At 42.9% G+C, this 27,551-nt stretch overlaps 2 protein-coding genes across 4 annotated transcripts in view; one reads left to right on the forward strand and one right to left on the reverse strand.

The window, feature by feature from the left end:
* LOC134845631 (metal transporter nramp1 homolog) overlaps positions 1 to 27,551 on the reverse strand; it is a 505,909-nt gene that overhangs the window by 174,583 nt on the left and 303,775 nt on the right. The window lies entirely within an intron of this gene.
* The window catches only part of LOC134845635 (dynein regulatory complex protein 8-like), a 302,647-nt gene that overhangs the window by 93,211 nt on the left and 181,885 nt on the right, over positions 1 to 27,551 (forward strand). The window lies entirely within an intron of this gene.

Raw genomic sequence — 27,551 nt, forward strand, 5'->3', positions numbered from 1 at the left:
GCCATTGACTCCTGATTTTATCCTTAAATTCTCCTTGATCTACACCAAGATTGATTGATATTGTGAAGCGATCGTAATTAACTGCGAGAAGGAGATGGAGTTGCCACAACAGATCAATAGACAAAGAGCGTCGGCACCTAGCACATGAAAGGCGAATGGAAAGGACTCAAAGAGGACAACCAGAGATATTTTCAGACTAGAAGCAAGAAAAGTTTATTTGCACTAGAGTGTGATCCCAGGTTGAGAATCTGGGCAAACAAATCTTTTTTAAAACTCAAATTTAGTTCTATTTTATGATATATCTATCCACCTGCAAAGACGGGCAGTACAATTACCTGTAATTTTGTACAAAGTTCGTTGTATGGGGTTTCTTTTAACAGTTGAGGATCTTTCTAATTTTTGTAAGAAGCGGACTTCTGTAGATGACCACTGGTACTTTATCTCAATTTCATGATTATGAAGGCTCACTAACAGCGACGGCACACGCCATGAAGACATCGTTCTTGAGTCCGGGGAGTGTGTGCCAGCAGGTATATCAAAAAGTTGTTTCTGATACGAAAACAATTTTTCAAAAATTCGAACTGCGCACGATGTATTCATGTTTCTTGCGATAACTGAAACAAAAGAGTCAGAAATCAAAGCAGCCGAAATAAAAATTGCGGGAAAGTCGACAGAAAATCAGACGAGACTCAACTTGCTATTCGCAGTTTGCCCGATAATATCAACCTTGAGTAGGTTTGTCTTGTTCCTGAGAGAGCACAGAGATTAGATACGTGAGTTCTAAGCTTGCGTCAACAGGAACCTTAACTGTGAAGGTGGCCCATTCAATTAAGCTGATGGTCCGAGAACTTACTAGAGAAACTGAATAAAATTGCTTGAGTTGTACCCATTGCTTCTAGTTAAGTTTCGAAAGTTTTACTAATTTTACTTGATTGTTTCTGGGACTTGTTCCAGAGTTGTTGGCTCAATATAAGTACTGAATTAATTTATTTCAGCGCATTTCAAAAAACTATGTCGAGATGAGACGAGTTTTATGTTGATTTAGATTGAAATGGATCAAATATGGGCTGTCCAAGAAAACTAACAGTATTTTTTGAGATCCCAACCCTTTATGTAACGGCTTTTGTGTGTTTTAGGTGTAACGGAACCTAGCCATGGGGGCTTACTTTTTTGTATCTAGAGAAGGAGTGGAAGTATTTCAATTGTGGCCTTTAAGCTGTAACGATCTCAAAGTTCTATATCATTAGCCAACCGTGAATTGGCTCCGGTTGATTGAGGTACAAAAGCACAAGATATAGCGTCCCTTGAGCCACTGGTGATAGGGCTTTTTTATAGGAGTTAACGACTGTTATAACTGTTTCAAATTTTTTGTTTAAAAAAGAGATAGTGCCATCCTGTAAAACCAATCGATTTACTTCCAATCTTTATTACTTACATATCAATTTTTGTTTTTCTTCTGTGCTACTGCCCCTCTAAGTGTGTCCTTTCTTGTCGTTGTGCATGCTCTCCTTTCTAATACTAGATGGGATACTAGAAGCCCTAATTAATTTGTTAGAGTCCTCAAATCCATGTATAAGGGCTCAAATCCATGTATAACTATGTCCTGGTTTTGGGGTTTCGTAATTATGGCGCCATTGACTCCTGATTTTATCCTTAAATTCTCCTTGATCTACACCAAGATTGATTGATATTGTGAAGCGATCGTAATTAACTGCGGGAAGGAGATGGAGTTGCCACAACAGATCAATAGACAAAAAGCGTCCACACCTAGCACATGAAAGGCGAATGGAAAGGACTCAAAGAGAACAACCAGAGATATTTTCAGACAAGAAGCAAGAAAAGTTTATTTGCACTAGAGTGTGATCCCAGGTTGAGAATCTGGGCAAACAAATCTTTTTTAAAACTCAAATTTAGTTCTATTTTATGATATATCTATCCACGTGCAACGACGGGCAGTACAATCACCTGTAATTTTGTACAAAGTTCGTTGTATGGGGTTTCTTTTAACAGTTGAGGATCTTTCTATTTTTTGTAAGAAGCGGACTTCTGTAGATGACCACTGGTACCTTATCTCAATTTCATGATTATGAAGGCTCACTAACAGCGACGGCACACGCCATGAAGACATCGTTCTTGAGTCCGGGGAGTGTGTGCCAGCAGGTATATCAAAAAGTTGTTTCTGATACGAAAACAAATTTTCAAAAATTCGAACTGGGCACGATATGTTCATGTTTCTTGCGATAACTGAAACAAAAGAGTCAGAAATCAAAGCAGCCGAAATAAAAATTGCGGGAAAGTCGACAGAAAATCAGACGAGACTCAACTTGCTATTCGCAGTTTGCCCGATAATATCAAACTTGAGTAGGTTTGTCTTGTTCCTGAGAGAGCACAGGGATTGGATACGTGAGTGCTACGCTTGCATCAACAGGAACCTTAACTGTGAAGGTGGCCCATTCAATTAAGCTGATTGTCCGAGAACTTACTAGAGAAACTGAATAAAATTGCTTGAGTTGTACCCATTGCTTCTAGTTAAGTTTCTAAAGTTTTACTAATTTTACTTGATTGTTTCTGGGACTTGTTCCAGAGTTGTTGGCTCAATAAAAGTACTGAATTAATTTATTTCAGCGCATTTCAAAAAACTATGTCGAGATGAGACGAGTTTTATGTTGATTTAGATTGAAATGGATCAAATATGGGCTGTCCAAGAAAACTAACAGTATTTTTTGAGATCCCAACCCTTTATGTAACGGCTTTTGTGTGTTTTAGGTGTAAAGGAACCTAACCATGGGGGCTTACTTTTTTGTATCTAGAGAAGGAGTGGAAGTATTTCGATTGTGGCCTTTAAGCTGTAACGATCTCAAAGTTCTATATCATAAGCCAACCGTGAATTGGCTCCGGTTGATTGAGGTACAAAAGCACAAGATATAGCGTCCCTTGAGCCACTGGTGATAGGGCTTTTTTATAGGAGTTAACGACTGTTATAACTGTTTCAAATTTTTTGTTTAAAAAAGAGATAGTGCCATCCTGTAAAACCAATCGATTTACTTCCAATCTTTATTACTTACATATCAATTTTTGTTTTTCTTCTGTGCTACTGCCCCTCTAAGTGTGTCCTTTCTTGTCGTTGTGCATGCTCTCCTTTCTAATACTAGATGGGATACTAGAAGCCCTAATTAATATGTTAGAGTCCTCAAATCCATGTATAAGGGCTCAAATCCATGTATAACTATGTCCTGGTTTTGGGGTTTCGTAATTATGGCGCCATTGACTCCTGATTTTATCCTTAAATTCTCCTTGATCTACACCAAGATTGATTGATATTGTGAATCGATCGTAATTAACTGCGGGAAGGAGATGGAGTTGCCACAACAGATCAATAGACAAAAAGCGTCGGCACCTAGCACATGAAAGGCGAATGGAAAGGACTCAAAGTGAACAACCAGAGATATTTTCAGACTAGAAGCAAGAAAAGTTTATTTGCACTAGAGTGTGATCCCAGGTTGAGAATCTGGGCAAACAAATCTTTTTTAAAACTCAAATTTAGTTCTATTTTATGATATATCTATCCACGTGCAAAGACGGGCAGTACAATCACCTGTAATTTTGTACAAAGTTCGTTGTATGGGGTTTCTTTTAACAGTTGAGGATCTTTCTAATTTTTGTAAGAAGCGGACTTCTGTAGATGACCACTGGTACTTTATCTCAATTTCATGATTATGAAGGCTCACTAACTGCGACGGCACACGCCATGAAGACATCGTTCTTGAGTCCGGGGAGTGTGTGCCAGCAGGTATATCAAAAAATTGTTTCTGATACGAAAACAAATTTTAAAAATTCGAACTGGGCACGATATGTTCATGTTTGTTGCGATAACTGAAACAAAAGAGTCAGAAATCAAAGCAGCCGAAATAAAAATTGCGGGAAAGTCGACAGAAAATCAGACGAGACTCAACTTGCTATTCGCAGTTTGCCCGATACTATCAAACTTGAGTAGGTTTGTCTTGTTCCTGAGAGAGCACAGGGATTGGATACGTGAGTGCTACGCTTGCATCAACAGGAACCTTAACTGTGAAGGTGGCCCATTCAATTAAGCTGATGGTCCGAGAACTTACTAGAGAAACTGAATAAAATTGCTTGAGTTGTACCCATTGCTTCTAGTTAAGTTTCTAAAGTTTTACTAATTTTACTTGATTGTTTCTGGGACTTGTTCAAGAGTTGTTGGCTCAATATAAGTACTGAATTAATTTATTTCAGCGCATTTCAAAAAACTATGTCGAGATGAGGCGAGTTTTATGTTTATTTAGATTGAAATGGATCAAATATGGGCTGTCCAAGAAAACTAACAGTATTTTTTGAGATCCCAACCCTTTATGTAACGGCTTTTGTGTGTTTTAGGTGTAACGGAACCTAGCCATGGGGGCTTACTTTTTTGTATCTAGAGAGGGGGTGGAAGTATTTTGATTGTGGCCTTCAAGCTGTAACAATCTCAAATTTCTATATCATAAGCCAACCGTGAATTGGCTCCGGTTGATTGAGGTACAAAAGCACAAGAGATAGCGTCCCTTGAGCCAGTAGTTAGAGGGCTTTTTTTTTGGAGTGAACGACTGTTATAACTGTTTCAAATTTTTTGTATAAAAAAGAGATAGTGCCATCCTGTAATACCAATTGATTTACTTCCAATCTTTATTACTTACATATCAATTTTAGTTTTTCTTCTTTGCTACTGCCCCTCTAAGTGTGGGCTTTCTTGTCGTTGTGTATGCTATCCTTTCTAATACTAGATGGGATACTAAAAGCCCTAATTAATTTGTTAGAGTCCTCAAATCCATGTATAAGGCCTCAAATCCATGTATAACTATGTCCTGGTTTTGGGGTTTTGTAATTTTGGCGCCATTGACTCCTGATTTTATCCTTAAATTCTCCTTAATCTACACCAAGATTGATTGATGATCTAGATTATCTTTCCGTATTCCTCTTGGTCATACAGATCTGCATAAAAATTATCGAGCGCATTTTTTTAAGTTTCTTAAGATCCTCTATACTTAAAACATGACCAGAAACAACTGAGGTTAGGTTTGGGGTGATTTCTTAGTGTTTCACAAAAATTTTTGTTCGTTGCAACAAAAACAAGCTGCTTGTGTGAAAAAAACTACAAATATTGATATGAAACTTTTTCAATAATGTTTCTTAGGAGAAATTTAATGTATAATACACAGTAAACTAACCTACAAAAAATTTTAGAAAAAAATTTAGCTACAAAAAGGCCCTAGCAATTGGGTACGGTAAGTGCACACGCTAGATATGGCCGTACCAGCGTTTTAAAAATGCATATGTATAAGCAAACTATATCAATGAAGTCACGTATCAGCGTTTAAACATCTTCAAAATGTTAAGTTAGGTTAGCCGTCTTTTCTCTCACTGCCGCTTATCGAGGTGCCAGAAAATGGAATTTTGCACAGCGATCGGCACTCCCGGATATAAAGTCTAGAGCTCGTCAGGAGCGAAACTTTTTTTAGTTCTTATGTAATATATCGATTCCCTGTAGCCTTTGTGTTTGTTTTCATTTTAGCTTTTGTGAATTGCTGCATCGCCCAAGTGGCTGTGGGAGCAGCGCCACCACGGCATCGAAAAATCAGTGGGCAGAATCTACTCTGAACTACGTTGAAAAGTCTTTGCCGATATTTATTGTTCTTCGGCGTTTCGTGATATTTGTGTGTCTTTCAGCAGATTTCGCAATGTTTTGGCAAGGGGGTGGGAAAACTTCACGTCGAAGAAAGCGATGCTGAACCGTGAAACCCGAATACGTTTGCCTTAATGTCAAAACGTGCCTCGTCCTCAGAGGTAGTTGAGTTGATGACAAAGCTTTTGCTTTGCAGTGGCTGACGTTTCGGCATACCTCGTTCATGAGATTGGCGAATGTGTCTCTACGTTCCTGGTGTCGCATGTGTGTAACTGCCCTCTGCACAGTGTAGGGCATGATTCATGTTAAAATTTGCATCTCATGCACATGTTAGTGAGGTTTTGGCTGGTTACCATCCGTATCTTAAGTGAATACTATCTCAGAATTCTGATCCAATTGAGTTGAAGTAAAATCCGCTGATTGACAAATCCTTGAGCCAGTTAGAGGCATTTTTAGAGGCGAGGTCGATTTTGTATTTATCAGTTTTATTTATGCAGTTTCTAATGTTTGTTTTTTTTTCGATCTATCAGTTTTTAATTTTTTGGTTTTTGTACAAGTTTTTTTTGCTGTGTTTTTGTTGTAACAGGACTTTGAGATTCAAGTATTAGTGATGATCCCTGAGAACATTTTAGCTGGTTTTTATGGTCAGATTTAGACTGATGTTATGGGTCCAATTTTTAGGGCTAAGGAAGATATCTCACTGAACTTGTGGTTTAGCATTCTTTTACCGACTAGGTTAGGTATTAGTTATACTTTGATAGTCTTTTTAAGTGTTTCTAAGTTTTCAAAGTATCAGGCATTGTCTTTTCTTGAATGCTTTTTTATAATAGGCATAAACGTTTCTGGGGAGATTAGAGAGACTTTGGTTATTAATTCAAACTTTTGATTTGCTCATTCTATTGCAACACGAAGAAATTTTTAAAATCGGATTCTGTTCCGTTATCCTTTAACAGAACCAAGCACTCGGGCGCCTTTAAGTTTAGCGATTCTTTTTTTTTTGAAGATTTTCTTAGCTTCATTTTTTTTTCATCTTTGATTATGTGCTGGCATTTGGATGCTTTAACCTTGTATCTCATGATTTAACCTTGTGATACAAGTTTATCAAAGATGACTAGTATATTGCTTTTTTTACCGATTGCAACGTCTGCCTACCATTTCTGGGTTACGTTGTCTGCTGGTAAAAGTTTTTTGAGGTGTATTATGGCTGGACCGTACTTGGCCATTGCTAGAGGATCCCCTTGGGAGGTCACTTTTTAAAGGTTAATTTTTTTTGTTAAAAAACAAGTTAGATGGACTGGAGTGCGAGTTCTTAATCGCATTTGAAAGAGATGGGCAGGTATTTTTGATGTTTTTTAATAACAGCTTTCGATTTAGTGAATTGGAAGATTTTTGGCATCTATCAGTGAAACCACAGCGGCGGTGATTTTGCTGAATTGATGTCTTAGCGTGTGGACCACCGCATATTTAATGCCACATATTTGTCCTAGACAAAAATGGTAGTTTGAATCTAGCGACATGAGTTCGGTTTCAGGAATTTGGTTAATGTTCGTCCTTTTATTCAACGCATATTTTTTCCTATGCCTGGGTTCTTATCTAAGGGTTTTAATCTACATGCGTTATATGGTTCCGTTAACTCAGGATTAAGATTTTTGTCTCCCATGCTTTACCTGGAAAATAAAACTGTTGCAGCCCCCGGAAATGTCCATCCATGTAATCGATCAAAGCAGGAAGCTGGAGTTGTTTGATAAGCTTGTAAAACGCATATCGAGTCAAAACGCATATCGATAAAAAGCGCATATCGAGTCGCAAAAGATTTCCCTCACGTGTATACACGTCTATACTGGCTATACACGTTGGAAGAGAATCAAATGAGGAAGCACGCAAACGAGTTTTGACCGTTCATGGCAGAAAATGGACCTCTATTTACCCACCAGAACGGCTTGCAACAAATTGGAAGAGAGCAGGCAATTTATCACGAGATAACATTAAGACGAGAGAATCAATCTCGAAAGAGAAATTGTCAAAGAATATGAGCTTGATCCTTCATACTTTGTTTTTTTTTCGAACAGAAAAGCAAAAGCGAAGATGCTACTGAATCATGCCTTGAGACTACAAGAGCAGAAGGAATGGATGCAAGCGTATAAACAACTGTAAGCCTGTGAAGCGATCGTAATTAAGTGCGGGAAGGAGATGGAGTTGCCACAACAGATCAATAGACAAAGAGCGTCGGCACCTAGCACATGACAGGCGAATGGAAAGGACTCAAAGAGGACAACCAGAGATATTTTCAGACTAGAGGCAACAAAAATTTATTTGCACTAGAGTGTGATCCCAGGTTGAGAATCTGGGCAAACAAATCTTTTTTAAAACTCAAATTTAGTTCTTTATTATGATATATCTATCCACGTGCAAAGACGGGCAGTACAATCACCTGTAATTTTGTACAAAGTTCGTTGTATGGGGTTTCTTTTAACTGTTGAGGATCTTTCTAATTTTTGTAAGAAGCGGACTTCTGTAGATGACCACTGGTACTTTATCTCAATTTCTTGATTATGAAGGCTCACTAACAGCGACGGCACACGCCATGAAGACATCGTTCTTGAGTCCGGGGAGTGTGTGCCAGCAGGTATATCAAAAAATTGTTTCTGATACGAAAACAATTTTTCAAAAATTCGAACTGCGCACGATGTATTCATGTTTCTTGCGATAACTGAAACAAAAGAGTCAGAAATCAAAGCAGCCGAAATAAAAATTGCGGGAAAGTCGACAGAAAATCAGACGAGACTCAACTTGCTATTCGCAGTTTGCCCGATAATATCAACCTTGAGTAGGTTTGTCTTGTTCCTGAGAGAGCACAGAGATTAGATACGTGAGTTCTAAGCTTGCGTCAAGAGAAACCTTAACTGTGAAGTTGGCCCACTCAATTAAGCTGATGGTCCGAGAACTTACTTGAGAAACTGAATAAAATTGCTTGAGTTGTACTCATTGCTTTTAGTTAAGTTTCTAAAGTTTTACTTATTTCACTTGATTGTTTCTGGGACTTGCTCCAGAGTTGTTGGCTCAATATAAGTACTGAATTAAATTATTTCAGCGCATTTCAAAAAACTATGTCGAGATGAGGCGAGTTTTATGTTGATTTAGATTGAAATGGATCAAATATGGGCTGTCTAAAAAAACTAACAGTATTTTTCGAGATCCCAACCCTGTATGTAACGGCTTTTGTGTGTTTTAGGTGTAACGGAACCTAGCCATGGGGGCGTACTTTTTTGTATCTAGAGAAGGAGTGGAAGTATTTCGATTGTGGCCTTTAAGCTGTAACGATCTCAAAGTTCTATATCATAAGCCAACCGTGAATTGGCTCCGGTTGATTGAGGTACAAAAGCACAAGATAAAGCGTCCCTTGAGCCAGTGGTGATAGGGCTTTTTTTATAGGAGTTAACGACTGTTATAACTGTTTCAAATTTTTTGTTTAAAAAAGAGATAGTGCCATCCTGTAAAACCAATCGATTTACTTCCAATCTTTATTACTTACATATCAATTTTTGTTTTTCTTCTATGCTACTGCCCCTCTAAGTGTGTCCTTTCTTGTCGTTGTGCATGCTCTCCTTTCTAATACTAGATGGGATACTAGAAGCCCTAATTAATTTGTTAGAGTCCTCAAATCCATGTATAAGGGCTCAAATCCATGTATAACTATGTCCTGGTTTTGGGGTTTCGTAATTATGGCGCCATTGACTCCTGATTTTATCCTTAAATTCTCCTTGATCTACACCAAGATTGATTGATATTGTGAAGCGATCGTAATTAACTGCGGGAAGGAGATGGAGCTGCCACAACAGATCAATAGACAAAGAGCGTCGGCACCTAGCACATGAAAGGCGAATGGAAAGGACTCAAAGAGGACAACCAAAGATATTTTCAGACTAGAAGCAAGAAAAGTTTATTTGCACTAGAGTGTGATCCCAGGTTGAGAATCTGGGCAAACAAATCTTTTTTAAAACTCAAATTTAGTTCTAAATTCTGATATATCTATCCACGTGCAAAGACGGGCAGTACAATCACCTGTAATTTTGTACAAAGTTCGTTGTATGGGGTTTCTTTTAACTGTTGAGGATCTTTCTAATTTTTGTAAGAAGTGGACTTCTGTAGATGACCACTGGTACTTTATCTCAATTTCATGATTATGAAGGCTCTCTAACAGCGACGGCACACGCCATGAAGACATCGTTCTTGAGTCCGGGGAGTGTGTGCCAGCAGGTATATCAAAAAATTGTTTCTGATACGGAAACAAATTTTCAAAAATTCGAACTGGGCACGATATGTTCATGTTTCTTGCGATAACTGAAACAAAAGAGTCAGAAATCAAAGCAGCCGAAATAAAAATTGCGTGAAATTCGACAGAAAATCAGACGAGACTCAACTTGCTATTCGCAGTTTGCCCGAAAATATCAAACTTGAGTAGGTTTGTCTTGTTCCTGAGAGAGCACAGGGATTGGATACGTGAGTGCTACGCTTGCATCAACAGGAACCTTAACTGTTAAGGTGGCCCATTCAATTAAGCTGATGGTCCGAGAACTTACTAGAGAAACTGAATAAAATAGCTTGAGTTGTACCCATTGCTTCTAGTTAAGTTTCTAAAGTTTTTCTAATTTTACTTGATTGTTTCTGGGACTTGTTCGAGAGTTGTTGGCTCAATATGAGTACTGAATTAATTTATTTCAGCGCATTTCAAAAAACTATGTCGAGATGAGGCGAGTTTTATGTTGATTTAGATTGAAATGGATCAAATATGGGCTGTCCAAGAAAACTAACAGTATTTTTCGAGATCCCAACCCTGTATGTAACGGCTTTTGTGTGTTTTAGGTGTAACGGAACCTAGCCATGGGGGCGTACTTTTTTGTATCTAGAGAAGGAGTGGAAGTATTTTGATTGTGGCCTTTAAGCTGTAACGATCTCAAAGTTCTATATCATAAGCCAACCGTGAATTGGCTCCGGTTGATTGAGGTACAAAAGCACAAGATATAGCGTCCCTTGAGCCAGTGGTGATAGGGCTTTTTTATAGGAGTTAACGACTGTTATAACTGTTTCAAATTTTTTGTTTAAAAAAGAGATAGTGCCATCCTGTAAAACCAATCGATTTACTTCCAATTTTTATTACTTACATATCAATTTTTGTTTTTCTTCTGTGCTACTGCCCCTCTAAGTGTGTCCTTTCTTGTCGTTGTGCATGCTCTCCTTTCTAATACTAGATGGGATACTAGAAGCCCTAATTAATTTGTTAGAGTCCTCAAATCCATGTATAAGGGCTCAAATCCATGTATAACTATGTCCTGGTTTTGGGGTTTCGTAATTATGGCGCCATTGACTCCTGATTTTATCCTTAAATTCTCCTTGATCTACACCAAGATTGATTGATATTGTGAAGCGATCGTAATTAACTGCGGGAAGGAGATGGAGTTGCCACAACAGATCAATAGACAAAGAGCGTCGGCACCTAGCACATGAAAGGCGAATGGAAAGGACTCAAAGAGGACAACCAGAGATATTTTCAGACTAGAAGCAAGAAAAGTTTATTTGCACTAGAGTGTGATCCCAGGTTGAGAATCTGGGCAAACAAATCTTTTTTAAAACTCAAATTTAGTTCTATATTATGATATATCTATCCACGTGCAAAGATGGGCAGTACAATCACCTGTAAATTTGTACAAAGTTCGTTGTATGGGGTTTCTTTTAACTGTTGAGGATCTTTCTAATTTTTGTAAGAAGCAGACTTCTGTAGATGACCACTGGTACTTTATCTCAATTTCATGATTATGAAGGCTCACTAACAGCGACGGCACACGCCATGAAGACATCGTTCTTGAGTCCGAGGAGTGTGTGCCAGCAGGTATATCAAAAAATTGTTTCTGATACGAAAACAAATTTTCAAAAATTCGAACTGGGCACGATATGTTCATGTTTCTTGCGATAACTGAAACAAAAGAGTCAAAAATCAAAGCAGCCGAAATAAAAATTGCGGGAAAGTCGACAGAAAATCAGACGAGACTCAACTTGCTATTCGCAGTTTGCCCGATAATATCAAACTTGAGTAGGTTTGTCTTGTTCCTGAGAGAGCACAGGGATTGGATACGTGAGTGCTACGCTTGCATCAACAGGAACCTTAACTGTGAAGGTGGTCCATTCAATTAAGCTGATGGTCCGAGAACTTACTAGAGAAACTGAATAGTTCCTCTATACTTAAAACATAACCAAAAACAACTGAGGTTAGGTTTGGGGTGATTTCTTAGTGTTTCACAAAATTTTTTGTTCGTTAGGAGAAATTTAATGTATAATACACAGCAATCTAACCTACAAAAAATTTTAGAAAAAAATTTAGCTACAAAAAGGCCCTAGCAATTGGGTGCGGTAAGTGCAGACGCTGGATATGGCCGTACCAGCGTTTTTTTAAAATGCATATGTATAAGCAAACTATATCAATGAAGTCACGTATCAGCGTTTAAACATCTTCATAATGTTAAGTTAGGTTAGCCGTCTTTTCTCTCACTGCCGCTTATCGAGGTGCCAGAAAATGGAATTTTGCGCAGCGATCGGCACTCCCGGATATAAAGTCTAGAGCTCGTCAGGAGCGAAACTTTTTTTAGTTCTCATGTAATATATCGATTCCCTTTAGCCTTTGTGTTTGTTTTCATTTTAGCTTTTGTGAATTGCTGCATCGTCCAAGTGGCTGTGGGAGCAGCGCCACCACGGCACCGAAAAAACAGTGGGCAGAATCTACTCTGAACTACGTTGAAAAATCTTTGCCGATATTTAATGTTCTTTGGCGTTTCGTGATATTTGTGTGTCTTTCAGCAGATTTCGCAATGGTTTCGCAATGGGGTGGTAAAACTTCACGTCGAAAAAAGCGATGCTGAACCGTGAAACCCGAATTCCGTTTGCCTTAATATCAAAACGTGCCTCGTCCTCAGAGGTAGTTGAGTTGATCACAAAGCTTTTGCCTTGCAGTGTTTGACGTTTCGGCATACCTCGTTCATGAGATTGGCGAATGTGTCTCTACGTTCCTGGTGTTGCATGTGTGTAACTGCCTTTTGCACAGTGTGAGGCATGATTCGGGTTAAAATTTGCACCTCATGTACATGTTAGTGAGGTTTTGGTTGGTTACCATCCGTATCTTAAGTGAATACTATCTCAGAATTCTGATCCAATTGAGTTGAAGTTAAATCCGCTGATTGACAAATCCTTGAGCCAGTTAGAGGCATTTTCAGAGGCGAGGTCGATTTCGTTTTTAACAGTTTTATTTATGCAGTTTCTAATGTTTTTGTTTTCTTTCGATCTATCAGTTTTTAATTTTTTGGTTTTCGTACAAGTTTTTTTTTGCTGTGTTATTGTTGTAACAGGACTTTGAGATTCAAGTAAGAGTGATGATCCCTGAGAACATTTTAGCTGGTTTTTATGGTCGGTTATCAGACTGATGTTATGGGTCCAATTTTTAGGGCTAAGGAAGATATCTCACTAAACTTGTGGTTTAGCATTGTTTTACCGACTAGGTTAGGTATTAGTTATACTTTGATAGTCTTTTTAAGTAATTCTAAGTTTTCAAAGTATCAGGCATTGTCTTTTCTTGAATGCTTTTTTATAATAGGCAAAAACGTTTCGGGGGAGATTAGAGAGACTTTGGTTAATTATTCAAAGTTTTGATTTGCTCATTCTATTGCAACACGAAGAAATTTTTAAATTCGGATTCTGTTCCATTATCCTTCAACAGAACCAAGCACTCGGGCGCCTGTAAATTTAGCGATTCCTTTTTTTTTGAAGATTTTCTTGGCTTCACTTTTTTTCATCTTTGATTATGTGCTGGCATTTGGATGCTTTAACTTTGTATCTCATGATTTAACCTTGTGATACAAGTTTACAAAGATGACTAGTATATTGCTTTTTTTACCGATTGGAACGTCTGCGTACCATTTCTGGGTTACGTTGTCTGCTGGTAAATGTTTTTTGAGCTGTATTATGGCTGGACCGTACGTGGCCATTGCTAGAGGATCCCCTTGGGACGTCACTTTTTGAAGGTTAATTTTTTTTGTTAAAAAACAAGTTGGATGGACTAGAGTACGAGTTCTTAATCGCATTTTAAAGGGTTGGGCAGGTATTTTTGATGTTTTTTAATAACAGTTTTCGATTTAGTGAGTTGGAAGATTTTCGGCATCTATCAGTGAAACCACAGCGGCGATGATTTTGCTGAATTGATGTCTTAGCGTGCGGACCACCGCATATTTAATGCCACATATTTCTTCTAGACAACAATAGTAGTTTGAATCTAGCGACATGAGTTCGGTTTCAGGAATTTGGTTAAACCTCGTCCTATTATTCTACGCATAATTTTTCCTATGCCTGGGTTCTTATCTAAGGGTATTAATCTACATGCGTTATATGGTTCCGTTAGTTCAGGATTAAGATTTTTGTCTCCAATGCTTTACCTGGAAAATAAAACTGTTGCAGCCCCAGGAAAAGTAACAGTCGCTTACTTAAGTCACATATGAGGTTAAAGAAAAATTGGCCTTATAACCATTGGCTCAAGAGTCAGGGACAATATTTTTGTGTTTTTCTACCTCGAACGGTCGGAGCCTATTCGGTTCACTAGCGACATGAGACTAAAACCCTCGTTACAGCTTAAAGGCCACTACCAAAACACCCCCCACTCTAGAAAAAAAGAACTTACCAATACTTAGGTCTCAAAATACCCAACATACGCGAAGGCCTTTAAAAACAGGGTCGATACATTCCGTTTTAGTTGTTTTTATTATACAGTGGAACTTTGATCCATTTCAGATGGATCAACCTAAAACTCTCCCTGCCTCAACATAACAATTATGAAACACACTCAAGAATACTAAATTGGGTACTCACATACCAGCACACTCGAGAATTGGAGTAACTAAATTAACTAGCGACTCTAGCATAAATGGAAATAAAAATAACTTGAGAAGTTTTGAATCAATGAGGTTTAACTTAGGAGAATGAGTTTTAACTTGAGAATCGAATTTTGGGGTTGGACCTTTGGAAGACTTCGGCTGTCCACCTTTCCACCGAAGGTTCAATCTGGTCCATTTCTATTTGGTATCTCTTCGGTCGCAATCGTTCTGCCTTCTATTTCAAGATAGGACAGCTCTACTCTAGTATGATATTATGTCTGGAAATTGCGAATAGCAATTTCCCGCTGTTTTTCGATCACCTTCCCGCGATTGTAATTCGGTTGTTTTGAACTTATTTTCTGAGATTTTCAGTTGTCGCGAGAAAGCTGAGCATGACCCGCCCAATTCAAATTGTTGAAAAATTCCATTTCACCCCAAATTCATGTTTCTCGCGTTGTTCAAGGTCAAACTTCCAAATACGACCGACTGGCACAAAAGATAGCGTGGAAAAACATTAATTTATTCTGACGAAATTTGATATGGCTTTTTTACATCATTTGCTTTTTAATTGTTCAAGTTTGTTTTAGCAATGTATATAGAACATTTTCGTAGATTGATTTTTGCTGTTTTTTTACAACATCCGGTTTATATGCACTTTTTGAGTTTAATTGGAATTCATCTGCTGAAAGTGACGTAAATAGCATTCTCCAAATACGAACGTGGAAATGGCGCAAAAAAAAACGTGAACGTTTTCTAGTTTCGAAAGTGGATTTTGAGTTTTAGATTTCCAGGTTTCTCAAGTTGGGTTGATGTTAGCAGAAAAGCGCCCGTCGTAAATCGTTCTAGAATTTCAAAGAGCTTAAAGGGCGTCTATTTTAATCTTTGAACTTGGAAAGTTGAGATTTTTTCAACAAAGTCAGTGTAACATTCGTCTACTGCAGTCACACATGAGGCTTAAGAAAAATAGGCCCTATAACCATTGGCTCAAGAGTCAGGGACACTATCTCTTGTGTTTTTGTACCTCAAATCAGCCGGAGCCAATTCGGTTCGCTTGTGACATGAGACTACGACCCGTTACAGCTTAAAGGCTACTACTAAAATATCCCCCCACTCTAGAATTAGAAACGTCCCCATACTTAGGTCTCTAGATACCCAAAATACATGAACGCCGTTAAAAACCGGGTTGGAACAATCCGTTAAGTTACTTTTTATCAGACAGTGGAACTTTGATCCATTTCAGATGGATCAACCTAAAACTCGCCTTACCTCAACATAACAATTATAAAACACACTCTAGAAGTTTAAATTAGTACTCACATTGTAGCACGCTCAAGAACCAGGAAGTAAATAAGTCGGTGAGCAACTCAAGAATCAATAAAGTAACTAAAATGAGTTTAATGTTAGTCAGTTTTAATAACAAGAACAAGTTTTTACTCTAGACTGTAAGTTCTCGTGAACCATTGGGACACTCTAGCTGTCCACTTTTCCACCGAAGGTTCACTCTAGTCCAGTTTAGAATAATACTCCAATCACAACAATCCAGTTCGTGGGAATGCGCTGGTCTCTGTTTTAGATGGGACAGCTCTACTCTCGATTATTATTGCTACTGAAATTGCGAATAGCAATTTCCCACTGATTTTTCTAGCAACTTTCCCGCGATTGTCACTCGATCGTTCTGACTTCTCTTTTCTGATTTTCAGTTATCGCGAGAAAATCGTGCATGACAGGTTCCATTCGAAATTTTGAAAAATTAAACTTCACTCCAAAATTAAGTGCTTTTTGCCTCTCTCAAGGTCAAACTTCCAAATATGACCGACTGGCACATACTCCCCGGACTCGAGATCGATGTCCTCATCGCGTGCTGTCTTCTGCCAGTAAGTCCCAGAAAACCGAGTGTTACTCAAGATACAGTGCCAGTGGTCATTTACAGAAGTTTGCAGCAGACTTAAGCTTATCTACACCCCAAAATTCACAGCCATGTAAAATTTTCACACTATCGCTAAACAGCAATCAAAATCTGCACACACCTGCACCCTTGAATTCTCGCTTTTCAAGCCAATTTAAAATTTCTTTTGTCCCATTCAATTAGGAAATTGTCATGCAGCATTTTCGTTTATATAATAGATATAGCATATTAATAACAATATCTTGTTTTGTTAAAATTTCTTTTTCGTGAACCCAGGTTTCACCCGGATCCACGCTCAAGCCCCCTTTCCCTCTCAAGACTCAAGATCCATTCGAGCCACCTGCTCATCTCGCACTCTTCGCCTTGGAGGTACTGCACCCTGAAGTACTAGATACGGCAAACTGTCTCAACAGTTCCTCTTCATCATCGGAGCTAATCACAATCTCCTCCCAAGCCTTCAGCTGCTCGTAGGATCGCATCCATTCTCTTTGCTCTTGCAACCTCTTTGCTTGGTTGGGTAGTGCCTTCACCCTAGATTCCCGGTTCAAACAAAAGGAATTATGCAGGCTCAAGCTCACGTTCTTCGCCAGGTCCTCCTCTAGTATCAATTCCCTCGCTTTGGTATTGTCTCTAGACATTTTACCCACTCTCTTCCATCCTGTCGTGATTGCATTACGATGGGTTAACATGGGTCTCTTGAAAGCTTCCGGCCCAATCTCGGCCTGGAACTGTCGATACTCCTTTTGATGTTTTCTCATGTGATCTTTCGTTGTCATGTACAACCAGGACGTCAGCGTCGCCCGAAACCATGGGAAGTACCTCAAACGGCTCCAGACATGTCTGACTTCCGTTGGTATGGCGAATACCTTGCACGCAGTCTCAAACAACTCGAGTCTCCTACTGTAGTCTATCGCGTATATTGACTCAGCCGTTGGCGTCCCCGCTTCCCGATACTTCGTTATATTCTCTTCTATCTATCTCAGAGCCAACATCGTACTCACTACCAAGATCGTCACCTTCTGTCGGTGATCCGGTAGTCCGATCGACTGGATTTCTTCCATATCCCATACCAGGCAAAGGTTCTTGTGATCTGGATACCACACCGTTTGCGCCAAACAGTGGCATGGGCATTCTCCATGGGTGATCTCAATGCTCCTGAGGTAACGCTCCCACGAGGCTTCCAAGAGAGGCTCAAGCTCCGTCATTTTCTCATGCATCGTGTCGTTATCTTCCAGGTTTGGAGCACTTCCCACAGGTTTTCCGATCACGTTTTGTCTCTCGTGGTCGCTTGTGTTCTCTCTCTCCAACTTCAAAAGTTCTTCTCCCCAGATTTCACTCAAGTCATCTCTCAATTCTTTTGGTACTGTCCCTCTGATTTTTCTCAACAACTTGTGCGAGTGATTCGATATCCTAGCCAACCTCACGCACTTGGGCACTGAGAAGGCCTTGTCCACCAGTACTCTCTGGCTGGATGCTTCCACCATCACCATGTGCAGTGGGTAGTGACTTCCGCACAAGTTGGCCATCATTGACCCTATCAGGGATTTTGCGTTCAATGGCAGGCCATAAGCTTCGCTCATGGGAAACCCCATTTCTGTCTCAAGACCAACTTTCCAGCTCCGGATGTGTTTTTGAGTCACCTGCAACACCCCAGGCCATGATTCTACGCTCAACGCCGTCACCCAATGGTGTTCAGACTCTAGTCTTTCCAATGACTGCAAACTACACATTCTCAAGAAGAATCCGAGAGCTGTCGCTATATTCACCGTGGTTCTCGCGTAACACTCCGCTACTATTTGCACTTCACTTCTCTCCCTTTCTGTGATGTCTTCGAACCAAGTGACCAGGTCTTCTTTTTGAAAGGACAGTATTCTGACGCATGACCGTCCATCGCAGGTGTGCTCTCCGTTTCCACACGTCGAATCCAGACAGCTACCCGGCTCCAATTTCTTCGCTGACCCGGGATTGTTCGTCTTTTCGCTTGGCTCTTGCATCTGAGGTGAGATTAGCTTATGCAGCACACTCAACTTTGCCAGATCTTCATCTTCCGTTGGTGCTAACCTCACTCGCTCGGTGGTTTCCTCGATCAGACTCGCGTGGGGATGTGGACACCAGGAGGGTCTTAGTAGCTTCCATACCACTCCCAAATTCGTGGTTAACAAGCCATTTCCATCGCACATGTTCTGATGTGCCTTTGAGATCCATTCTTTGCCGATATCCACTTCCCATGTCTGTCCGTTCGTTGAACCTCTCTTTACGTTTATCTTCTGAGGCTTGAAGTCTTCCTCCGATGTCGAACTGGTGGAAGTCTCTATTTCCCTTTCTACTTCAAGTGGTCTTCTGAGCTCCGAGCTGTTCTTGTATGCCGCCGTCTTGCATCGAGCCAAAACCATGGGCGCCGTCTCTCTCAAGTTTCCTTCCGAAACAGCATCCACTGAAGGACTACCCAATCCTTCTACTTCTCTCTTCCTCTTGCGAGTCTTCACATTTCTGCTTGAGGGTGTTGTAGCTATCATCACTGATTCGACCTCCCTATCCAATCCTTCCAACTCTTGCCTCCCCCCTGCTCGAGCCTTAAGGATATTAGTACTTTTAATTATATTACTAGTCCCAACCTTATCCCTTTTTATATCATCAACTCTTTTATCTACAGTTTTTTGTTTCAGAGTAGAGCTGTCCTCACATTTTTCTTCTCTAGTCTTCGATCGTGAATTTCTCAGCTCTACCAGCTTGCTCAGCAGCTCTTTTCTCGCCTTCTCATCCAGGCCCGTTCCTATCAGAAGCGGTTCTCCAAATCTTTCGACTGTGTCCCACAGTTCCTCCTTGAACTTGTCCATCGTCGTCTCGCTGCCCACTTCTTGATTGAATTCTTCCAAGAACTCCTGCCAAGCATCGTTCTTCAGAGACCCCAGGAATATGTCCCTGTTCCCTTCGAAAGTGTTCCTTTCCCTTTCCTCCGAGCTCAAGAGTATCATCCCCATATTGAAGGTCTCATTTGCCAATGGCAATTCCAGATTCTTCCGGGGGGACGGATTCAGAGGTGGGGTGGCAGTATCTACCCAAATCTCCTCGCTCAAGTCTTTCAACAGCTCTTGAGTGGTGAGCTCTTCCCCTGATGGCCCTGGTTCAGGCGTATTCCCCACCTCCATGTCTTCACCGGCTTCACTGAGAGTTTCATCCATACTCTCTTCTTCTGATTCATGTCTCCTTCTCTCAAGAATTTTCTTAAATCGGTCCTCGACGGGTCCGCTCCTCTTGTCTCCAGGCGTGTCCACTGACAGCGGTGATGGTGTCGTAGGGTCCAATTTCTTGTACTCCGTCAGGGCTACGTGCAGTTGACCTGCTGCATCTAGTTCTTTTCCCTCCTGTCTCACCTCCACCTGTTCTAAGCCATAGGGTGCCCTGTATTTTCTCGTTGCAAATTTCATGTCGTCCACCAATGCGACGTGCCCCTCCATCACGATCATCCTGCCATCATCCCATATGGGTAGCATGTTCTCAAGTCCCTCCTGCTCCAGAGCTCTCAAGACCTTTCGCACCTCATATCCGGGGGGCTGCGAACCTCTCATCTTTTTCGCTCGCGTCGTCCACGAATTTACCTTCGCCTCGCTAGTATGGAAGTAGACCGCCGCCGTGTAGCCGATGAACAGGGGGTCCCAGCCATCAGTGAAATCCTTCTGCATTTCCTCCGTCGTCATCCTCGCCATTATGGAGGGAAATACCAAGGGACTGTTCATTCCTAAGGTCATCCTCCTGACTATTGGGAACTCAGGCATGGTGGCTGGGAGGATTTCTTTCTCCATTATGGTCTCCAGCTCCCTCTTCACCAGTGCGAAGCACTCCTTCCAGGCAGGAATTCTCAAGATTTCTCGTCCGTCTGCTGTCAATGGGTTCAAGTTCCAGAATTTGGGATACATTTCGATGGGACCCTCTCGCTTGCCTCCCATTCTACATTGCATTTGCCCCCTGAAGTTGCACACTATTAGCTCGGCATCTTTCACCTTTCCAAAGAGTACCGTGTTGCTCATTCGCCCTCTGAGCACCTCCTGCTGACACCAATTTAACGCCGTCCCATCCAGTATACTGATAAGACTCAAGTGCGTTACAGAGTGACGATACGTTGTCACCAGGGGGTCTGGGAACGCGTACGTCACTGCTGGACCATAAATGCAGGTCACCACATCCTCTAGGCCCCGGATTATTCCCATTGGGTCCGACCTCATTGCCAGGCAAAGGTCCGTCAGCAGAGGCATCCCTCTATTCGTCTTCTTCCATTCTTCTCTCGAGGTTGGATTCTCATCTTCACCCGTCATGTGCCGATTCTGCATCATGAGGTATTGCACTAACAACGTCTTCAACCCTGCGGCACACTTGTAGGAGCTGGTTTCAATGCTCGAGTGGACTCTCCCCATAGACAGAGGCTCTCCATATTCCATTAATCGATGAAACGACACCAATTCCCCATGGGTTAAGAGTAATAGTGCCAGGTACCCATCGACTCGAAGTGTCTCCACTCCTCGACTAAACATGTATGCTGGGCCCATGTTGAACAAGTATCTGGGGTAAACCAAATACAAAGCCAAGAGCAGACTGATGGGCATGCCCAGTATCTCCTGCACGAAGGCTCCAAAGATAGTCGCCGTGGTGCCGAACATTCCTGCCGTGAATTCCTTCTCCCAGCAAGGACTCAAGAACTTGAGAACCTCATAATCCCTCCTAGTCCTCAATTCACCCTTGGCGTGCTCTCTCCAGAACCCTCCAATCGTCACTTCATTGGCGGCCGAGACAAATCTAGCCACCGTCATGTCTCTTGTTTCGGCCAGCTCCAGTTGTTTCTCCAGAAAACTCCAGACTTGTTTCACGAGGGGTGGTGCTTCCTCCCTCGTCTTGTTCGTGGCGTTCTCCAGCCTTGGTGTCAAGAATGGCCACCAGCCATTCTCTTGAGTCAATCGATATTTCATCGATTCTAATTGCTTCTCCGTCTCGGCCACATTTCTTCTCTCGTTACTGGGAACTCTAGACTTGCTGGTGGAGTTTGTGATCTTCACGTCCATACTCCGAAACCACAACCTGGCCGTCAATTGGCTTATCGCCGGGTGATCGTCTCTGATGACTGGGTTGAACTTGAGTTGCCTGGCAAAGTTCGATATCTCTAGCAAGAGCACCTCATCTAATACGATCAGGATGTCGGCTAGTCCATAAAAGCCCCTCAGTGCATGAGATATGTCCGCCCATGCCGCCGCCAATTCTGACTTGCGAAGCCTCAGGTTCGATGGCTCCAACTCCCGATTGGGGGCTGCCATTAGAATCCGCCATTCATTCCCTTCTGCTATCAGGATCAAGACCGCGTACACGAATTGTAGGGCGGGTGGCATGTTCGCGTATCCAGGGGATGTGGTAAACACCACCTTCGTCTTGGACCCAAATCTCGAGACAACATTCTCTTGTACTTCATTCATCGCCGCAAACAACACCTGAATGGCTTCCCATATCTTCCTCGATGGCGGATTTTCATCGCCCTTCAATTGCTCAAGAAGTCCCACCGCGTGCAGGTGATCATTCATTCCTGCAAACAATAGCAGCTCAGGTTCACAGGGCATCTCTGACTTTATTGCCACCACCAGAGTTAACATCTGGTTTAATTCAGCTCCTGGCAAAGAGTATATCAGGGTCTCCGGCCAGAACAACTTGGGAGACGTTCCTTCGAAGTCCGACCCCGCCACAATGACTACTCTCGCAGCAGCTGGATCTGCTCTATCAAAAACTGCCAGGGTTTTGGCCAGCTGGGTGCTGCCACAGGGCTTCCCGTACCTGGGATCTTCCGCCAATTTCGAGCCTTCGTAAGCGGCATCCGGCAATTCCATCGATCCTGGATTGAGTAGCTTGTCCACCACTTTCAACTGTGCCGGGGTCGCCAACCTGACCCTGGCGATGCTCGTTCGGTGCTTGGGAGGTTCTGTTATAAGTCCAAGACTCCCCAGCAGCTTGAGAGGTCGGTAGTTAATGGGTCCCATGATCGCTTTTGTGGGAATTCCAGTCAGGTCTGTGGTCTCCATCAATTTTGTTCTCGAGAAGTGCGCTTCATGAGCTTTCAACCAGTCCACGCAATGATGTCTATTCAAATCCTCGTGCGACACTCGTTCAATCCCCAGGGTTTCCGCCAATTCTCGCCTGCATTCCAAACTCTCTAGGTCCAGTTCTTTCACCTTCTCAGGATATCTCAAGCGAGCGGTCTCCATAGACCTCTTTTCCCGCTTGCTCTCTGCCACTACCACTGAGGACATCGCCGAGCCTGGAGGTGTTGATGACATCACCTCCTCAGATTCCATTGGCGTGGCACTCTGCAATCGGGTCTGGATGCTCCTCGAACCGTCTCTAGCGTCAACTCTCGTTCCCAAGCGACCAGACAAGGCCCTTGAGGCAAGGAATGGTGGGTTCGGAGGTGGTCCTAAGGTAAATTGGGCTGTCTCTAGCAGATCCGACTCTAGCGTGTTTATGTGTTCCTGGAAGACGTCGTTTAGCCACTCTGCTCCCCGTGGCTTATCGAAATGGATTCCATCATTGGAGGTGTCTTCAGGGAATCCCTCTTTCTCCATGCGCTCTGCCACGTTCAACAGTCTGACAGGGAGCACACTCTTGCGATGGATATCTCGGATCACCTTGTTTAGGTTCCGCACCTTCTCGTTCATCTCCAAGGCGTGCTGATCAAACATCATGTTGTAGGGGACCGTACATACTGTCAGCAGGATGGGGTCCATCTGGATCCTCAGCTCCTCAAGAAGGCAGCTCATCTTGTCGTACAGCCTCATTATTTTCCTCGCTTCTCCCCTTGACACATCGTTTGTCCCGATCATCAGGGTCACCGTGTATACTTTAGTCATCCCTAGCATGTCCAGGGTTGCCAACATCTGTGGCGTGGCGGCTCCAGCGAAACTCAAGATTCCTGTCTGCCAATGCGACTGGATCCGGGTCAACACCCGCACCAGGCTGTCCCCTATGATTAGGTGAACTGCACCCTCTGGCACACGAGGTGGCGCGAGATACTCCACCCAGGCTGCATCATGGAAGCAGTCCCTCCTGGCTCCCTGTTCCGCACTCCAATCCAGTCGATTGTGCCTGTGGTACCTTCCCTCTGTATTTCTCTTATAACTCGAGATCACGACGCTCCTGACCGGCTGTTCCCTCCAAGTTGGGGGAAGCTCCGGTCTTGCCGATTTTTCACGGTTTTTCTGTTGTAATTTCTCGCCTAGCTCTTTCAGGCGCGATGAGCCGCCACTCACCTGACTGTCGCTCGAGGTCGAGGTTGGGGTATATCCCGGCAGCACCACATCCATTAGTGGACGTACAGGTTGTGTCTCTAGGCCACGCAAGGAAGGCGTCGCGTCATTCGGTATCCAGACTTCCAACCCTTCACTCATGTGTTCTCTGGCCTCGCGGTCAAGGTTGAACCGTCCTCTTGCCCTAGGAGCTTCATCCACCTCCATGCGCGACTCTGGCCTCGAGCTGGTCACCACTCGCTCCTTTGGCCTGGCTCCCTTCTGTGCGTCAAGCTCACGTTGTCGCTGTTCTATTCTCTCCAACTCCGACTTCAGTTGATCACGATTCGCGGCGCTCTTCCGTACCCTTAGTTCCTGCTGATGTTCAACTTTTAGCACCTCAAGTAACCTCAGAGTCTGATCTCGCTCGTTGACTGCCTGGTCTCTCTCCAGCTGAATCTTCTCCCGATCCAGCTTCGCCTGATCCCGATCGAGGTTCGCCTTGTTCCTTTCCTTCTGCGCCTTCTCGAGCTCTTTCTTAAGAACACCCAGATCCGGATATGCCTCGGTCGTCTGTTGCGCTCGCGTCATCGACGGCACCCTACTCGAGCCCTCGCTTGTAGATCTTGCTGTTGGCCTAGTCGGTAGTGGGAACTCCCCTGCGCCATATTCAGTGTTGTTACTCAGGCCAGGATTCCTTGCCAAGTCAAAGCCCCTTACTCCTCTATCCACATTCCAAGACAACCATCTGGTCTGTTCTTGGTTTGATATACCCTCGGTGGTGTACCCGATCATCAAGACAGCCTCCGTTGCAGACTCCCTGCACTCACCCTGGTCCTCCAACTGGAGGATGGCATTCAGCATCACCGCCATTCTCTCGTCTATTTGGGTGTGGTCCAAGTCCCTCAGGCGTCTGTACAGCTCATCAAGAGTGGGCTTCTTCAGGGCCGCGGGCATGGATTTCCAGAATCGGTCTGCCATTCTTCGTGACTTCGGGATGTATATAGGTATGTGTTAACAAGCTCAAGAATTACCAAACCGACTTAAGTATTACCCAGCTCAAGAATTCTCTAGAAACGTTCCCTTGGAAATACTTGCTGTAGGTGCAGATTATCGCGAGTTCAATCAAGATTTCCCTTTCTGTTTCTCGCTTCGAGTATAGTTGGATTTTCAACTTTGTTTTTCAAACTTGATCTGAAAACAGAAAGCATATTAAAACCTCACATGTCATATTCCTAACCTAGAGGCCCCCCTTTTCACCAGTATGGTTAAAATCTTATCATTCTCATATCACTTAAAACAATTCAATTGGAATTTCCTTAAAAGCATGCAGATTCATTTTATGTTTTAGCACCGTTAACTCTTTTTTAAAATTCAATTGTCATGCCAATCATATCTTAAGATCCCTTTACCTGCGCCGCACCCCAGTACCTAACTCAAGACTCCTCGCTCACACCCTACTCGATACCCCCATGTACCCGACTCAGGCGATGCTCAAGTAGTACTTCTTATGAAGATACACCATTATCTCAGTTTCTGCAAAGACCACATGTAGGATAGCGTACAATTCCCTTGGGCTCAGTTTGCCCCTGTTTGGGTCATACACCGGCATTGAGACCTCTGTTATCCCTCTTTCAATCATGAAGTCTCGTAATCTTGTTAGTGCCAATATCACGTGTTCGGGATCGATTGTGTTCCTGTCATTGACCCTCGTTACTAGGAAGCACAGATATTTGCCCGGGACTTGTGCCACTGACGGTGGAAGCGCTGCCATCCCTCCCAGTCCTGGTCTCTGTCTGAACAGAAACTCTACATTCTGGTATTCTCTTTTGAAGTCAGCTTCCAATCTTGATTTGAAACTCATGTCCGCCGTGATGCAGATCGCGCTGGTCCTGTTTGACAGGATGAAGTCGCTATCCGTTATCATGATGTTCTCCGAGTATTCATTGGGTATTTCGAATTTCGTTTTGAAATTCCGACCTATAGTAGGCTCTGGCTCTTCTTCCTCCAGTTCCAATTCGCTCGTTTCTCTCACTTCCTTGAGCTTCTTTATCATCAAATTTTCGGTGTGGGTAAGTCCTACCCCCACTCCCCGGACAAAAATATTTATCGACGTCCCCGTCGATGTTGTCGGGTCTGAATTGTCCTGAGGAATGTCCAGTGGCCTGTCTGTTGCCATCCATCCGAAAAGAGGGGCCTCTGTCTTCATGTAATTTGCTGCTGATACATCGACTTGCTGAATGCTTTGTCCTTCGCGGCTCTCGTCTTTGACATCACGCATCCACTCTAGAATCCTCAAGTTCGTGTTCTCCCTCCTCTCTATCTCACTCTGTTCGAGATCCGTTTCTTCTTCTGGCGTCGAATAATCATCCTGCGGATAATGACCACCATCATTAATGACCTGCCATTCCTCTCCGGCTTCCAGTTCGCCTGCCTTCAGTAACTCCTCGCCCAAATTGTCTGGCTGTATCTTATCGATCAAGAAGTCATCCCCGTACCTGTTGTACCTCATGCCGGTGCGTTTACGATTGCCAGTCCTGGTTTCCGGTGGTGTTGGTCGATCCGGCTCCATCCACTTCGGCACCTCGTCTTGCTCCGGGTCGTTCCAGTCTTCTTCTACAAATGATCCTGCATCAGACCCCACTCCTATCTCTTCATTGTCGTCCAAACTCAAGTTCTCATTACCATCATTTTTCTCTCGAGTACCTTTCTCATTCACTTCACACGCTGGCTCTACCACCAGGTACTCAAGACCCTCCATGTCCTTCGGTATGCACCAATCCTCTGGGGACGGGACGTGAGGCTTCAGATTTTCATAATGTGCCGCTCGCCCAGTACTCAAGCGATAGAACCGTCCTTGTTGATGAACCTCCGTTATCATGAATGGTCCCCTCCACTTCTTGAGTAGTTTCTTTGTTCCCTTGGGCGGTATTACATTTTGGAAGACCCACACGTATTGGCCCACTTCATATGGCTTTGCTCTTAATAGTTTTTCGTCGTATTTCCTGCGTTGCCTCATTTGCGCTTGCGCCGTGTTCCTCCTGCATAGCTCGTTCAACTCCTGTTGTCTTTTGATCGCTTCTTTCACGTATGCCTGAGGCGACGTCCTTTTCCCCTCGTATTCCGGGTAAAAGAATGTCAGAGGCATTGCTCTCTCCCTGCCCGTCAACATCATGAAAGGACTGATGCCCGTAGTTGAGTGCTGTGTACTGTTGTAGGCTCCTACTACCTGTGGCAGGTATTTGTCCCAGTCCGTCGTGTATCTTGAGCAGTACACCCTTGACATGTTGACCAGTGTCCTGTTTTGTCTCTCTACCAACCCATTGGTCTGCGGATGATAGGTCGTAGAGTGTGCTTGAGCAATGTGCGATCTCTTCATCAATTCTTTTGTCAAGTCCCCCACAAAAGCTTTGCCGTTGTCCGACTGGAAAGTCATTGGAAAACCATACCGCGATATCCAATGCGTTATCAGATGGTCACATGTCTCTTCGGCCGAGGCTGTCTGGCACGGAACCGCTTCCGCCAACTTTGTGAAGTGATCTATTATAACCAGTATCTGGTTGTATCCCGACTCTGTCATGCAGATTTTTTGATGGTCTATCTGCACCACTTCATTGAACTCCGAGCTCTCAACGGACTTGAGTGGAAACTTCATCTTCCTTGGGTCTTTTACCTGGAGACATGCCAGGCAGGCATTCACCCATCTCTCGCAAGCTTTTCTCATTCCTGGCCAATCAAACCTGTGAAGTATCCTTTGTTGTACTTTGTCTATCCCCTGGTGGCCCATCTGGTCGTGTGAT

Source organism: Symsagittifera roscoffensis, chromosome 5 (genome assembly GCF_963678635.1).
Source record: "Symsagittifera roscoffensis chromosome 5, txSymRosc1.1, whole genome shotgun sequence".
NCBI lineage: Eukaryota > Metazoa > Xenacoelomorpha > Acoela > Convolutidae > Symsagittifera > Symsagittifera roscoffensis.